This window comes from Talpa europaea, assembly GCF_964194135.1.
Source record: "Talpa europaea genome assembly, chromosome: 10".
Classification (NCBI taxonomy): domain Eukaryota; kingdom Metazoa; phylum Chordata; class Mammalia; order Eulipotyphla; family Talpidae; genus Talpa; species Talpa europaea.
In genome coordinates, this window is record NC_140077.1 from 87,901,513 (window position 1) to 87,916,121 (window position 14,609).

The window sequence follows — 14,609 nt, forward strand, 5'->3', positions numbered from 1 at the left end:
TCATTTATGCATCATTGATTCATTTATATCACTGAATTAACACATTATATATATTTGTGTATCATTGGTTCTCTCAAATCATTGAATTAATAAGCTCTACTTAGCATCACTAATTTCAGAGTCTGCGGGAATTTGGATGTCCTATAGTTTTCAGCTCAATGGGAGAAGTTTCATGTAATGAATATGCAAATAATTCATCAAGAGAACACAACAACCCTGAAATGTGTGTGTACACAGTGCTCAAAATTCATGAAGCAAAATTCCATAGACAGTAAAATTGAATGAATAGCTCAATCCACAATCACAGTAAGGTATTCTAGAGCCCTTTCTCAGAAATTTATGGCACAAATAGAAAATTAGGAAGGATATAGTAAACTTGAACTATACCATTAATCAAGTTGACCTGACTGATATTCATAGAACACTTTACCCATCACTGACAGAATAAAAATTTTCATTGCACAATGAACATATACTAGAAGAGACCATATTTTGTGCCATAAAACAAGTCTCAATAAATTTAAACAACCTAAATCATACAAAGGTGGAATTCCACTATGGTAGAATTAAAGTATAAATAAATAACAGAAAGAATGTAGATAGATTTAGAAATTACATAGAAATCTCCACAGATTTAGAAATTACAAAGCAGAATCAAAATAACCGATATGTCAAATCAAGGAGAGAAATAGAAAACAGGTTGAACTGAAGGAAAATGAAAGAACAACATATCAAAATGTAAGGAGATGGCAACAAAGCAGTCCTTAGAGGCCGGGTGCATAGCACTTACCATCTTTATTACTGGAAAAGTGTCTCATATCAATGGCCTTGTTTCTCAATTCAAAATGAACCAGAAAAAAAGAGCAAAGCAAACCCAAGTACAGCAGAATAAAATAAATAATAAAGATTAGAGCAGAAATTGATGACATTCTTTTCCCAGGTCATCAAAGACCAGGGCCCAAATTCAGGTTAGTGTTGTGGGATATTTCTTGGAATCTCAAGTAGCACAAATGAGGGAACTAAGTGTGTAAGAATGATTGCATGAATGATCACAAGGAGGGAATTAAAACCTTTGCTTCCCAAAGCAAAGATATCAAAAATGTTTAATCAATATGTACACCTGAAAACACTCTGATTTGGGGATTTTCTGCTTGAAAGGGAAGTAATGTGGTTTGGACACTTCTGATGATCAAGGAGGAATGCCTTAGAACGGGAGTGAGGGAGCAACTTTCTTCCCAAGGTGTACCCTAAGCTCTTTAACTTTTGACTCTTTGGTGATTATAAAGTACATGGTGCACTTCCTTTCTGAGCCCTGCACCACTTCTCAATGTCACTCAACTTGAAAGCATTGCGACAATTGTTCTCATTCACACTAGTGTGCCCTGTCTCTGGTGCTGGGGACATCAGAAACACCCAGATGGTGAGTCCTGAAAATCTGGTGTGGGCATCTTCCCTCAAGATCATGGACAGAACCAAGAGTTCCATGTGGAAAACCTGCACTAGGAGTTCCATTGCTCACTGTAAATGTCCAAGCTATCTCATCAGGGCTGTGACAGCTGTCAGCCAGGATGGAGGACAGGTGCTCATGGGGTGGGAGTGTTTTCCCTGCCATATTGTGCATTACTGATCATAACAAAGGATCCAGAGTATGACACTCTAAAGCCCTGTCTCTTGGCCTATTATTCGATTCTGAGAAAGGAAGCTCAGGCAAGATCAATACATCCTCTGTGTAGACATCAAGTGGCTTGTGACGTCGGTTCTTCAGGGCTGTTTTTGGTGGGGATATTCCAGTCTTATGAATCTGACATAGATCTGGCCTGGTGCCCCAATAGAATGCAATGTAGGCATAATTCGATCTTCCTGTCATTGTCTATTTCTCTTGGCAATCCAGATGAATTTTTTCCTGTGAAGTGAACCCAGGACGTCACCAGGACAGTGGTTGGGTTAATTAATGAGGCATAATAATGCACATAATAAAAGTGTATGATCTGAGTTCGCTTCCTGCTGTTTTTCTCTCTCTTTTTCACAGAAAACCACTGGTCTCACGGAATCTGTGAGTCACGTTTTGTTAAACGAGTCTCTTCTTGTAAACAACATCAAGGGGAAAAGCATAACTCGAGAACCATCTGTTTGATTGAGTCCTTGGCTTTTTTTTTTCATTTCCCCTCATTGCATGTTAAAGGAAGTAAATAGGAAAAAAATTTCTAATTATATTGCTGTTTACTGATTGCAGGATAGCTTTAATTGTATTTATTTTAAATACCATACTGAGCCACACCCAAAGCCTTTATCATCTTTCTGCTTCCTCCCAATCCCTCGTCTTTGTCTCTTTAGTATGTAGCTAATTACATTAAAGCCTATTTCAGAATTCTTCCATTCTGCATGCCTGTGCACCTAAAACTGACTCTTTACAGAAGTATCAGGATCAAGTGGGAGCAAGAGGCAGGTGAGAAGAGCTTTGACAGGTGCAAATGGCAAGATCACTGGACATCGTGCATAAGCTGTGGACTAAAGTCCTAGCAGTTTGAACAGCTCTGGGGAAAATGTAACATTAAACAGTCCCTCCTAATATGAAAAATGTGGATTCAACCACTTAAATTTTATAAATACATATTAACCACTAGAGATGTAGGCAGCACACACTGAGCTAGACCTGGACATATTAACAGTATCAGTCTCATCCCTCACAAGGGATGAGGATCACACAAGATGAAGTACATGGAAGTTCTCTGTAGATTACAACACATCCCCTAAGAGTCAGTGTCCTTGAGATTGCTGTTATCAAAGTAGACATCTGATAGTTGAATTGACCTCTACATGACCCCAAGGCCAATTGACTATCTTTTTAATCAGAATGGGACAAGGAATAACAGTGTACTAGGCAAAGCTGGGGGTTAGTAATTCTATGCCTAATCCTGCCTCTGAGAGAAAAAACATCACTCTACATTAGAATCCCATAAGATGATGGTATTTTGCTGCTGTCATGGAACACATGATTTATTCACTTGAAAATTCTTGATTTCACAACTCCAATTTTTTCCCCTAAAACTCAGTGCCATTCTTGATCAAAGTCAAAATTTGTCTAAAGCAACTTTTGTTAAAAAGGCAGCAGAAATACTGTGCTGCCCAGCACACTGTTATGTGCCTGCATTTGGCTCTCTTCATTGCCAAGTGTTTGGAAGTAGAAATCTTATTGGAACAAGGGGTTTGGACAGAATGGGTGCCTTCCATGTGAGTCACTGACAATGAAGTCATAATCCAACTTCTGGTCTAACCAACTTCTTCCAGACAGACATAGGAAGCAGTAGTATTCCTCAAAGAAAAAATTTAACCTATTCCATTGCTGAAGTTCATTACTTCAATCATTTTCAAACACGTGGGTAATGACACTTCTCTCTGTCATGTTCTTATTAATCCATTTCTCACCTTTGGGGAATTATGACAAATGTTTGTATTGTTCTAACAGCACCAGAGAGTAATTTCTGACACACAGTACTTATAAGTTAAGAATAACTGGAAAATTATTTTTTGAGAATTTTGTTACTAAGTGCAGAGAAATGGCTATCACTAAAAGTACCTCTAGTATATTGCAAAATGAAGGCTTAGTATGACTGTTCTAACTCAAAGGCCTGAGGGACAAATGTTTGTTTCCTAAGAATTTATTATTTTAGACAACAGCAATGTACATAAGAAAATCCTCAGCTCAAGATAACAAACATAGCTTAAGAATTCAGGACAAAAAAAAACAAAAAACAAAACAGTGGAACTGGTGGTGACTGAAAGAGTTCAAATTGAGCACCATTCAGGGAAGTTACAATTTGGAATTAAAAGGGTGTCAGGAATATATCATCTTGCAATTATTCAAAGGCATTTTATAAATGGCATTTGAAGCATGATTTAATCAGTCTACATTTTCTTTCATGGAACTGATCTTGCAAAATTAGGAAAAATCATACTTCTGGAAGAAAATTAGTTTACAACCTAGTAGTTCATAGAAGTACTGAACATGGGGCCTCCCCAGTGGCCCAGGGGTTGAGCCCTGGGTTGCGAAGCTACCTGCAGCCTCTGCAGCGCCAGTTTGATCCCCACACACCGGGCGAGGGTCCACATGGCGCGCAGACCTCTCCTGCTGCCCGCTGCTCCTCTCAGCAGTGTACTTCGTTGGTCATCCTGTTCTGTTCCCCGCTCTGGTCCTGGTGAATTCTCTCACCCTTCTGCACTTCTGACTGTACCCAGTCCTTGTATAAATAAATAAATAAATCTTAAAAAATAATAAAAATAATAAAAATAAAAGTACTGACCATAAATATTATTCAAATCACAAGTCAGTGAAAATTAAATGCTATAGATGAGAGAGAGAGATTGATAGACAGAGAGACAGATAATACATACACATACATGCATATAGTTGGAGTGATTAGGGAAATTTTAATAGAAATAGTACTATTTATGGATCTAGGGGTTATTGTTCTGGGGCTATTTTTTTCCTACTCTTTCAAATTTATTTACTCCTTAATCAATTTCTATAACCAAAGTCCTAGCCATACTTCCAGGAAAGAACTCAGCCCTTGCAATAGAGCCGTCAGATCTGGCTATAACCTTGCTGTGGATGCTGCAGAGTCTGCCTCTCATACAGTCATCCTGCTCCCACAACTCACCCAGACTGTTCCCCATCTTCTGCATTAAAACCACATCACTTGCTCTTGCCTTTTTGGCCCACTGATGCCCTAGCTTTTCACTGCAGCTCCAGATTCTGTTCCATACTCACTACACTAATGATTGCCAGCCCTTCCTCCCGCCTATCCTCACCAGACTCTTGTCATTGCATATCCTTTTGGAGATATCCTTCTGCTAAGAGACATTCTTGTCACTAGCATATTCCCCATGGAGTCACAACAATGGGAAGAAGATTGAGCCTTATCAGATATGCCTGTGATTATTCTGTTGTTAAATAATTAGGAGCACCCACTGTTTATCCAGCTGTTTCAACAAGTTATTAATAAGACAGATAAGATCTACTTTGTGGAAATTGTAAATGAGTGAAAGAAAGAAATAACCAAGTAGACTAATGCTGAATAGGATAATATCATATTTTTATAACTAACATAACAATAAACTTTTAATGATAAAAGACTGAATTTATGAGGTTTTTTTTCTCTATACAACATCTTAAACATTTTATGTGGATTACCAATATGCCAATTCTCATATTTAAAACAGGAAGTTCCAAAGTTGTTCTATGAACAATAATAACAAAATTCTTTTGACAATTATTATCCCAATTTTTGATGAGGAAACTGAGATGATGAATGTTAAGGAACTTCACCCAAGTGCTCAAGATTGCTGAGTGTTGAGACTAGTTTTGAAAACAGGCATTCTGACTCTAGAAACTAGACACATCATCTCTCTGGGGATGAAAGATTGTCTTGGAAAGGATATGTTTGAAATGAAATCTCAGTGAAATATAGAAGAAAATACAAATAGCAAATGTCTGGACTTTTCCATTATCAAGTGGCACCTCTCTTGGCAATTAAAACAACCAAGGAAACCCATAAATTTATATACATTGAGACCCCTTGTCTCTTGCAAGCCTGCTGTGAACTCTTGCTGTATTTCAGATTGTTTTCTTAGGATAAATTCCCAAAGTTAGGATTTTCAGCTCAAAATACATGAAAGCAATAGGACTATAGATGCATATTGGTAACATGTTTTTCAGGATGATTATGTAAATCAATACTCCCACCAGACCGTAGGACTCTGCCATTACTAGAACTGGAGCTCTAGAAAGGGAACTGGACAGCTCTGCAGAAAGTTTTCCCTGGTTATTAATTTCCTCCAGGCTATCTTGAAGTACCTCTCATACAGATAGGTACTTGGAACTAAAGATCTTGGAACTAAACCAAGAAGGGGGTTAGCTAAACAGCAATAGGGAGACTTAGAGAGTGGGCAGGATCAGTCCATGTGCAGGGTCTGCCCAAGAATATGGATCTCTGAAGCTTGGAGCAAGATGTACAGTAAAAAGAAACATGGAAAGCAAAAAGTTGTAGACAATGGCCAATAATACTGATAAATACAAGTCTCTGGATTATAAGCATTTTTCCCCAAATAATTTATTTTACCCGAGGGTAGCTTGACTACTGCCATCAAATGGTTTTCAGTTATTGTCCATCTATAAATCCTCTGCTAGGTGTACTTCTCCCCAGAGCCCTGGCCCAAAGGAGCAGTGGTTAAGCAGTGGGATGAGAATAATTTTAGGGATGGAGGCTTTTAGTCACTGTTGAAGATTTTCTTTAATTCGCTAATGCTGCACAGATCCACATAAGATTTAGAAAAGACTAGGAATATAAAGCTATGTTCATTGAAGTAAACATCTTTATTTATTTTTCCCTTGGCAGTAAGACAAGTATATTTAATAACTACATAATTTGTTATTAACCTTGAGATTAAGGACACCTGAAAACATCTCCTTTGCTAGTTCTTTGAATTAGCCAAGGGCAAATCAGGGATTTTGCCAAACAAGGCAGTGGAAAAAAAAAAATCTAATGGGAAATAATAAGGTTGTGCATGAGTCAAATGAAAACCATCCCATTGTCCTCATAAATGATTTAGAAAATGAAATAAAATAGTTACTGCTGCTTCAAGCCATGACAAGCTCTCAGAAATTTCAGAAGGCAAAATGCCAGAACCTTAATCAGTCACTAGGGGAAGCAGGGAGTGCTGGAAAAAAAGCAGGAACCGGTGACCCTGAAAGGAGCAGGCAACGAGGCACTGGGAGGGGAAGAAGAATGTGAGATCTTCTGACCAATCCCCCTGCCTCCAGGAAGAGCCAAATTCTCAAAAGAAATGAAGTTCCCAGCTAATTCTGGCTGGGCCATAATCACCCCAGCGAAGCCCACCCTGGAAGGCGAGCGTTTGCCTCATGTTGGGGCCAGTAAAGGAGACATTTTTGCTGGAGTCCTTAGATCGGTTGTTACCAGGTGGCCACAAGCTTTATGTCGAATTGGACAAAGTGATTTTTTTTTTAAGATTTTACTTATTTATGCAAGAAAAGGGGTACAGACCAGATGTGCGAGAGGGCGAGAGGATTCACCAGAGACAGAGTGGTAACAGAACAGGCAGACTGATGAAATACACTGCTGAGAGGAGCAGCGGGCATGACAGGAGAGGTCTGCTGTGCCATGTGGGACCCTGGCCGGCCGGCCGGGGTCGAACCGGCGCTGCAGAGGCTGCGAACAGCTTCACAGCACTGCACTCAACTGCCTGTGCCACAACAGGAGGCCCAAGACAAAGTGATATTTTAATTTCCTTCTAATGAAAATACGAAAACAGGTCATGGAAATATTATTTTTAATATATTTTTATAATATCCCCTTTTCAAGGTTAGACTCTGAGTTTTGACTTTGATATTTCTAAAGCTTTGATGACTAGAGGTAAGCAAAAAAGAGCTATTCAAATATTGCCAGGAACCATCCTCCATCCCACCCTGCCCCTTTGGGAAAGGTAGAAATAGGACTTCTCAATAGAGCAGCCTCTTTAGTTGCTTCAGTGATCCCCTTGCTCAATTAAGTTCTCATCATACTTGGTATTACCAATGGGCTTCAATAAACTAATCCAGATGCAAGTTTTTCCTCAGATGATGTTGTGTTTTGTTTAATAATGTGCCATGGGGGATGGGGTTCTATAGAAAACTCACCCCACAGTGCTAGCTGGAGGTCTGGAATTTCAGTGGAGCACATCTGGGAGCCCTCATCCCCAAAATGGTATGTAGAAGATCTGAGGAGAGGAGCTGGACTGGAAGTCAGTGTTGATAGAGAGGTGAAGAGATGAGAGAGGTTTGAACAAGCCCAGAGACTAGCTGGGACAAGGATCAAACAAAAGGAGTTAGAGAAAATCGAAGGAATCTCTGACAGCTTGGGATATTTGACATCATGGTTTTCCTGGACTTTATCCTTTTTAATTGTATTGGATTTTCATCTCAGGCAATTTGTGGGAAAATGGCAATATCTCCCCAATTCAGATACTGCTGGCTCAGAATGAATGATGATTGAAGGCCAATGTAATGCTCAAAGCTAGCCTTGGGGGAATCATTAGAATCTCCTTTATGTCTAACTGCAATTCCACTGAAAGTCGTGTGTTGCTTAAGGAATCATAAATTCCTAAAAATGGATGCGTAGAGTCAAGAATGCTTATTACATGCTTTCATAGGATTCATATAAGCACAGTCTATTATAAAGAGTATTTTGTTTTCTTATTTTATGAAATAGCATACACATTAGGATCTATTTAAAACTCACCTCCTGGCTACTAACCTAGAAGAATACCCAATTTATTTCAAAAATTGTATAATAAAACTTTACACGAAATCATCCCATCCCATCCCAACTTTATTTCAACCTCCTTTGCCTACTTCAGTGCAATTTTAGAACATCCTGAATATTCTTAACTATTGAAAGATTAAATATTAAATATTGAAGGATTAAATATTAAAAGATTGTAGGCAATCTTCATTTTAAATTGTACACTTTATACAAACTAATATTGTCTGACAAAGTCAGCTCTTGACTTCACTCCTGTAGACATTTCTTTTCACAGTCTCTCGGATACTTCTAAACCTGAAAAGTCCAAATTAGCCATAACAGTTTTTAATGGCAATGTGTGTCTAGAGTGAGTGACATATAGTGGATTTAGAATCTCACAGACCTGCGTTTCAACCTCAACTCTACCAATTATCAGATATGGACTGCAGGTATTCCACTAAACCTAGGGGTGATAAATGCAAAAATTCATGGGAAAGTAAAAAGTGCTATAGAGATGTAGGTGTTTATCATTATCTACGTATAATAGCCTTATTTGTGAACCATAGTAGCATTTTGCTCGTTCTGCTGTATAATAATAATGTAATTATGTAATAATAAGCTACATATTTAGTTTATTATATGTCAGACTCAGAAATCTGTTTGTCACATGTGCCTACAGTCAATTAGTCCTCTGTACCAATGCAGTCTCCTTGATTCTGTTCCCGCACACCACATGTGGACAAATTGCTCTCAATATTGTAGCGCACAATTATCCCTCACCAAACTTCTACCACAGTGCAGTGTCGTACTTGAGACTACAATGCTTCTTACTTTATTTGTTCTTCTTTCCCCAACCATGTCTTCTAATTCTTATCATTTTCATTGTCTGGACAATAATGTTTCAAGCACTCTTTTCAATTTCTAAAAGTTACTTGTTAATTCTGTGTTAAGAGGAGTTCTATTTCTGGCTTCTTGTGGCTGGAGCTATCAATGGAACAAAGAACATTACTGGTCTTTCAACTCAACTGCATTTAGTTGTGCTAGACAATTGCACTAGTTTATAACCATTCATTTGCAAATTTAAATGCCTTTTCTTGGGGGCATGGCTGAAGTTCCTCCTCTTTGGATTGTACTTGAGTCACCCAACACAAACAAGGAGCCATCACCAGATGTAACTGAAACTCTGAGCTTTTCTCTAATCAGAGAAGGCAGTAAGACTTTGCTAAGAAAATTTGTGAAAGATGTTTAAATGAACCAAAAAGATTCCTGAGCACCTTTTCAATGGAAAACTAGTTATTATCTGGTGTGCTTTTGCAGTGCACCTAACTCTATAAGGGCTGTACTTTTCACTGTCTTCGATGCATTTTTCAACTCTGTACATTTTAGAAAATTGATATTAATGCAAATTATTCATAGAAATGCAAGTGAGTTTTGTTCTGTGGATGTGAAATTGTCATATGTCCTACGTCATAGCCAATTTTGACACATGTCCTATGTCACAGCCAATTTTATATATAATCCAAATTCCTTTCAGTATCCTTGATTGCCTAGCTATGCATCTGATCTTTTGATTCTCCTTTGTGTGAACTTTTAACAACTTATCAGTTGCCTCATTGATTAATAAATCAAATAAAATCATTGACACTGGTTAGTATAAAAGTTAGGGCTTGGCTTATTTTCAAAAATAAATTATTTATTAAATTTATTAGTTTTTTTCCTCAGGATGTCCAATTCTACTTCAGAACACACACTCTAGATTCTCTAAAGTCTTTAATGTTGCCTCAAGTATTATACTCAACTGGCTTATCTCTTAGTCAGGTCTACAAAAACACCCTAGGGAGAATTTTACACTGACTAATGAACTCAGCTATGCATAGCTTATTTCTCAAGTCATCATCTTTAAATCTACTTTTGTTGGTCTTAAATATCCAAATAAGCACATTTAATGCTTCTTCTATTCTGTTACTATCACTTTGATATTTTAGATGGTTAATTGATAGTTCCAGAAAGGCTATCATCATCCAATTTTATGGGAAGGAGTCAAAAACTTGGGAAATTTCAGTGAGCTAAATCTATGTGAGTATTTATTAGGAAAAGAAGAAAATCAGAGTGGACTGAAATACTTGCCCTAGAGGACTCTGGGTCCTCAGCAGTTCAGACTGATAGAAAGCACTCTTACTTTCCTGTCTTGCAAAATGGTCTGTAATATTCACATGAGTCAAAACTAAGCTTATGTAGGTCATTATTATATTTCAGCATTTAACTAAATGCTGGAACATAATAAGAGCTCAGTAAATATTTGCTAAAATTAGTAAATAAATGAGTAAAATAATAAAGGATTGAATTTAGGAAACAGATTATGGGACAACTGGGTATATCAATTACTTGGATAATTGAAGGGAGGATCCTTGTTTTCTAATCTATTGGCTCTACCTGTTAGTAGCTCTGTAACCTTGGACAAGTTACTCTTGTGCACATCCATGGCTTTGCAGGAGATGAGAGTATGAGAGAGTCGCTAGAGGGTGCGCGATGACTAGAGCATGACTTGTGATGGTGGGTGGAGGATTATGAAGGGAAGGGGTGGAAGGAAGGGAGAGCTAGAGGATCACCATGCTGCATACGTGAATGTTCTGGAAACAGGTAACATAGCTAAGCACCAACCTAATTGAATGATTGACCAGGTACATGAAAGTGTAGAAGTTGTCCTTGGACTAAGAAGTTATTTTTAAGATAGGTATTCACTATTTTCAACCTGTTCTTGTACAGTCTTTAAAGTGTTTCTGTCTATACTTGGCTGAGAAACTGAATAAGCCTAAACTGTTTTGTGTGGCATCCAATACCTTCTATAATATCGGCACCAAATTAGCAGTACAATTTCATTACTTACTACTCTGCTACTATGATCCTGTGATATAATAAAATTGAACTCCTCACTGTTCTCCAATCTGCCTTGCATTTTCTCCATGATGCTGTTTTTATACAGGTTGTGACTTTGCCTGGAATCCCTTTCAACACCTTGTGACCATTTCGGCGACAGAACTACAACAAATTCTTCAGCCATTGAAAAACACTTTTATAAAGTCACCCATTAGACCCCAGAATATGTCATTACCTATCTTTTCATCTCTAGATCTGATATAGCTTGTAATGTTTATTTCAGTGTACTCTATATTACCATGATGTATTTAAGGAGCCCCAACTTCCAAATATGAAATGATGTCTTTGACAAAACAGACAATCTTATCTGTCTATTCCTCAAAGAGCTAAAAACGCTTTTTAAACAAGAGACTTCCAATAAAACTGTCTTGAATCACTGAATGAATAAATGAACAAATAGACATATCCACAACATTTGTTGTTGCAATTATCTCCACCAGATGTTAAGGAGCAAATTTAGACCGTTACTAGAATTTCACAGATTGAAACAAACTTCAAAGTCTTTCTCAAAACAAATTTATGCTCAAGGTCCAGACTTGCTTGTTCCTGGGAGTTTAGCCACATAGAGCTTCTCTAACATTTCTACTTTTCTCTGTTTTACTGCTCCTAGTAAGTATGCAAATCTTCAAAGACTTTGCATAGGGTTTTCAACAGATGTGCTTCTGAAAGGGACATGCTTCCCTTGTTGACATTCCCCAGTAAGGTGGCTATGGGGAGAATGTTCCAGGTACTCAGCATGCTGTAGCAGCTTCAGCTCTGCACATCCTGCACTGAGGGCTAGTGGTTTATAAAATGCTGGGAAGAATTTAGGAAGGATAATACTAGAACATTAAGAATGAGTTGTGCTTTTCAGGCCTCATGATAAATGTGTGGATTTACTTCTCATTAAGGTTATTTATTTTTCAATAAGGTTATCTAAGAGAACCAAAATATTTGAAATGAAGGTGACCTTATTTGAGTCCCCTAATCAGAATAAAATGCTTTAAGTTTGCATGTCATTCTCCTTTTAACCATAGTCATAACCAGAAAATAGAGAAGAATTGCATGGATACCTACTAGTGCCAGCAGTGCAGTGGAGAAACTTTCTCATAATTTCCACGAGCAAGGGATCCCCCTAGCCCTGGGAGTACACCTCTATTTCATGATAGCCTCTGTCCTTTTAGACTTAGACTTTAAATTAGACTCTACACCACAAGGGAATTGATTTTCTAATGTGTTTATTTGGTCTACTTAGAACAACAGGAGGTCTAGATAACCTCATTAGCTGATACATGTGTCAGAGCTGCATCTTAGCAGAACATATCAACGAAAAGCTTGGAAATGCAGGTGACATTAACAGCTACCATAATCCACTTGGAAAAGCCATCTCCCTTTTTTTGCAGGAGTCTGAGCTTCATTGCAGTGCTCCTAACCACCCTCTCCCATTCTCCTTTCCTCCTTCCCAACCCAACTGGGGCAAATGTGTTGGCTCTCTGGTTTTCCAGGGAGCCAGACCATGCAAGAAATACCCACTGCGTGGGCTTCTGCAAGCTGTCTTCCTGATTTAGAAGACTCAAGGGGGAAACAAAAGCCATCTATAAAGGTCTTTTAATTTTTAACATAAGCTTTGGCTTGAGTTGTAAAGTGTATCTCATTGGTCATCTTGGTCTGAAGTCCATTCCATTCCCTAAATTCATCAGTGTAACTGCTGCAGCTGCTGAGACTTTGGCACCTGCAGGTACCCCTGAGAGGGACTCTGCAAACAGACGGTTTTATAGGCAGTGAGCCTAATGGCAAAAATTTCAAGATTTGTTTTTCAAATAAGTGCATGTTAAGTTAAAAAAAAAAAAGAAAACTTTACAATGTCAATAAGCCAGAGAACAATTCATTGGTTAAATGGAGCCTTATGAGAAATCTATCATATACCCTCTGATTTAGAAATGTAAAGAGAAACAGATTGGCTTAGATTTAAATACAGGCAGAAAGACAAGAAAGACCACAATCTCTAATGAATGTCATACCTGTGTTCAAATCAAGGACTCCTTCCAACTGCTGTGTTTGTTTCTAATGAAGAAGCATGTCTTAATTTAGCAGCTAATCCTTAGAAATGGCTTTGGAGGCCAGAACATTTCTTAGATTTAGCTGGTGTGTCTGTGGACTTTGTCTTAAATCTTCAAGGGCTATAAAATTGTGTGCAGCCAGGACTGGATTAGAAATCAACAGAGCTGAGAGTGGGACCACATTTTGCTGATAAGTTGAGGTCCTTGACTTCTACTGTTCATGCTACAGGAGTCATGAGTCTGGGTAGTCACAGGAGGCATCCTTGTCCCCATAGCAGGTTGGTGGAAGAACAGAGTAGGAACTGACATCTGTGCTCTGTAGGGATGGTTATCCCAATTGCCGCTGTCAGTACAGAGGAGGAAGCTAGGTGGAACTTGCTGCCCCAAGACAACTTGGATGAACAACCCTGTCCTCCCAACTTGGCCATTTCCAGCAACACACAGGATTCCCAAGGGTCATTTCTATTACTTCCAAGAGCAAGGGATCACAACGCTCTCCTCTCTAATGTAAATGTAAATAGCTACTTATCTTAAAATCAAATCCCCAGTGGGTGATTTTGCCAAAAAGAAAACTCACTATTACTCAAGGAATTTTTCCATTATATAAAAAAATCAGGATATCTTATGGAGTCAGATGGAAAACTTAGCTGCACTTCAGTGACAAAGTAGGAGACTTCAAAAATACTTACATCTTACAGAGACCTTGGGGTTGGACATAGATCTAAGTTGCACAGCAGGGGAAGTGCCAGGTTTGGGTTGTAAGATGCCCAGGAAGCAGATATCAGCATTTCTAAACTTTCCCCTGCATGCTCGGTACCAAGACTTTGTATTTCTATCTTTAATAAGGTAAAGATGTGCTCAGTCACACATCTGGGAGTGACTTGTGTGCACTTTTTGAAAGGTAGGTAGAAAGAGAATGGAAACTAGACAGTGATCTGGGCTCTGCCCCTCCAGCCAGTCACCTTAAGCAAATTCCTTAACCTTTAAAGATTTCTCATCTCTAAGGTGAATTCACTGTCCTGAAAATCTGCATTAATACACACGCATCTTTCAAACCCACAATCCCCTGAAAAGGCAGATGGGTTTGATGGTTGAGACCTGATGCCCTTTATAGCAGAACAGACACAAGCTACTCAATGGTGACTGTTTAGTCAGATTTCTAGACACCATCCTCTAGGAGATAAGCTTTTAGTGAGTTTATCCTAAGGATGCTGAATGCTTGGCTGAGGAAGTTTCTCCTCTCCTCTGAGGTGCTCTTCCTCCCTCCAGTACCTACCAGTACCACAAAGAACCCCACCTCTGCACATGAGGTCATAGTAAGGGGCTCCCTTGATGT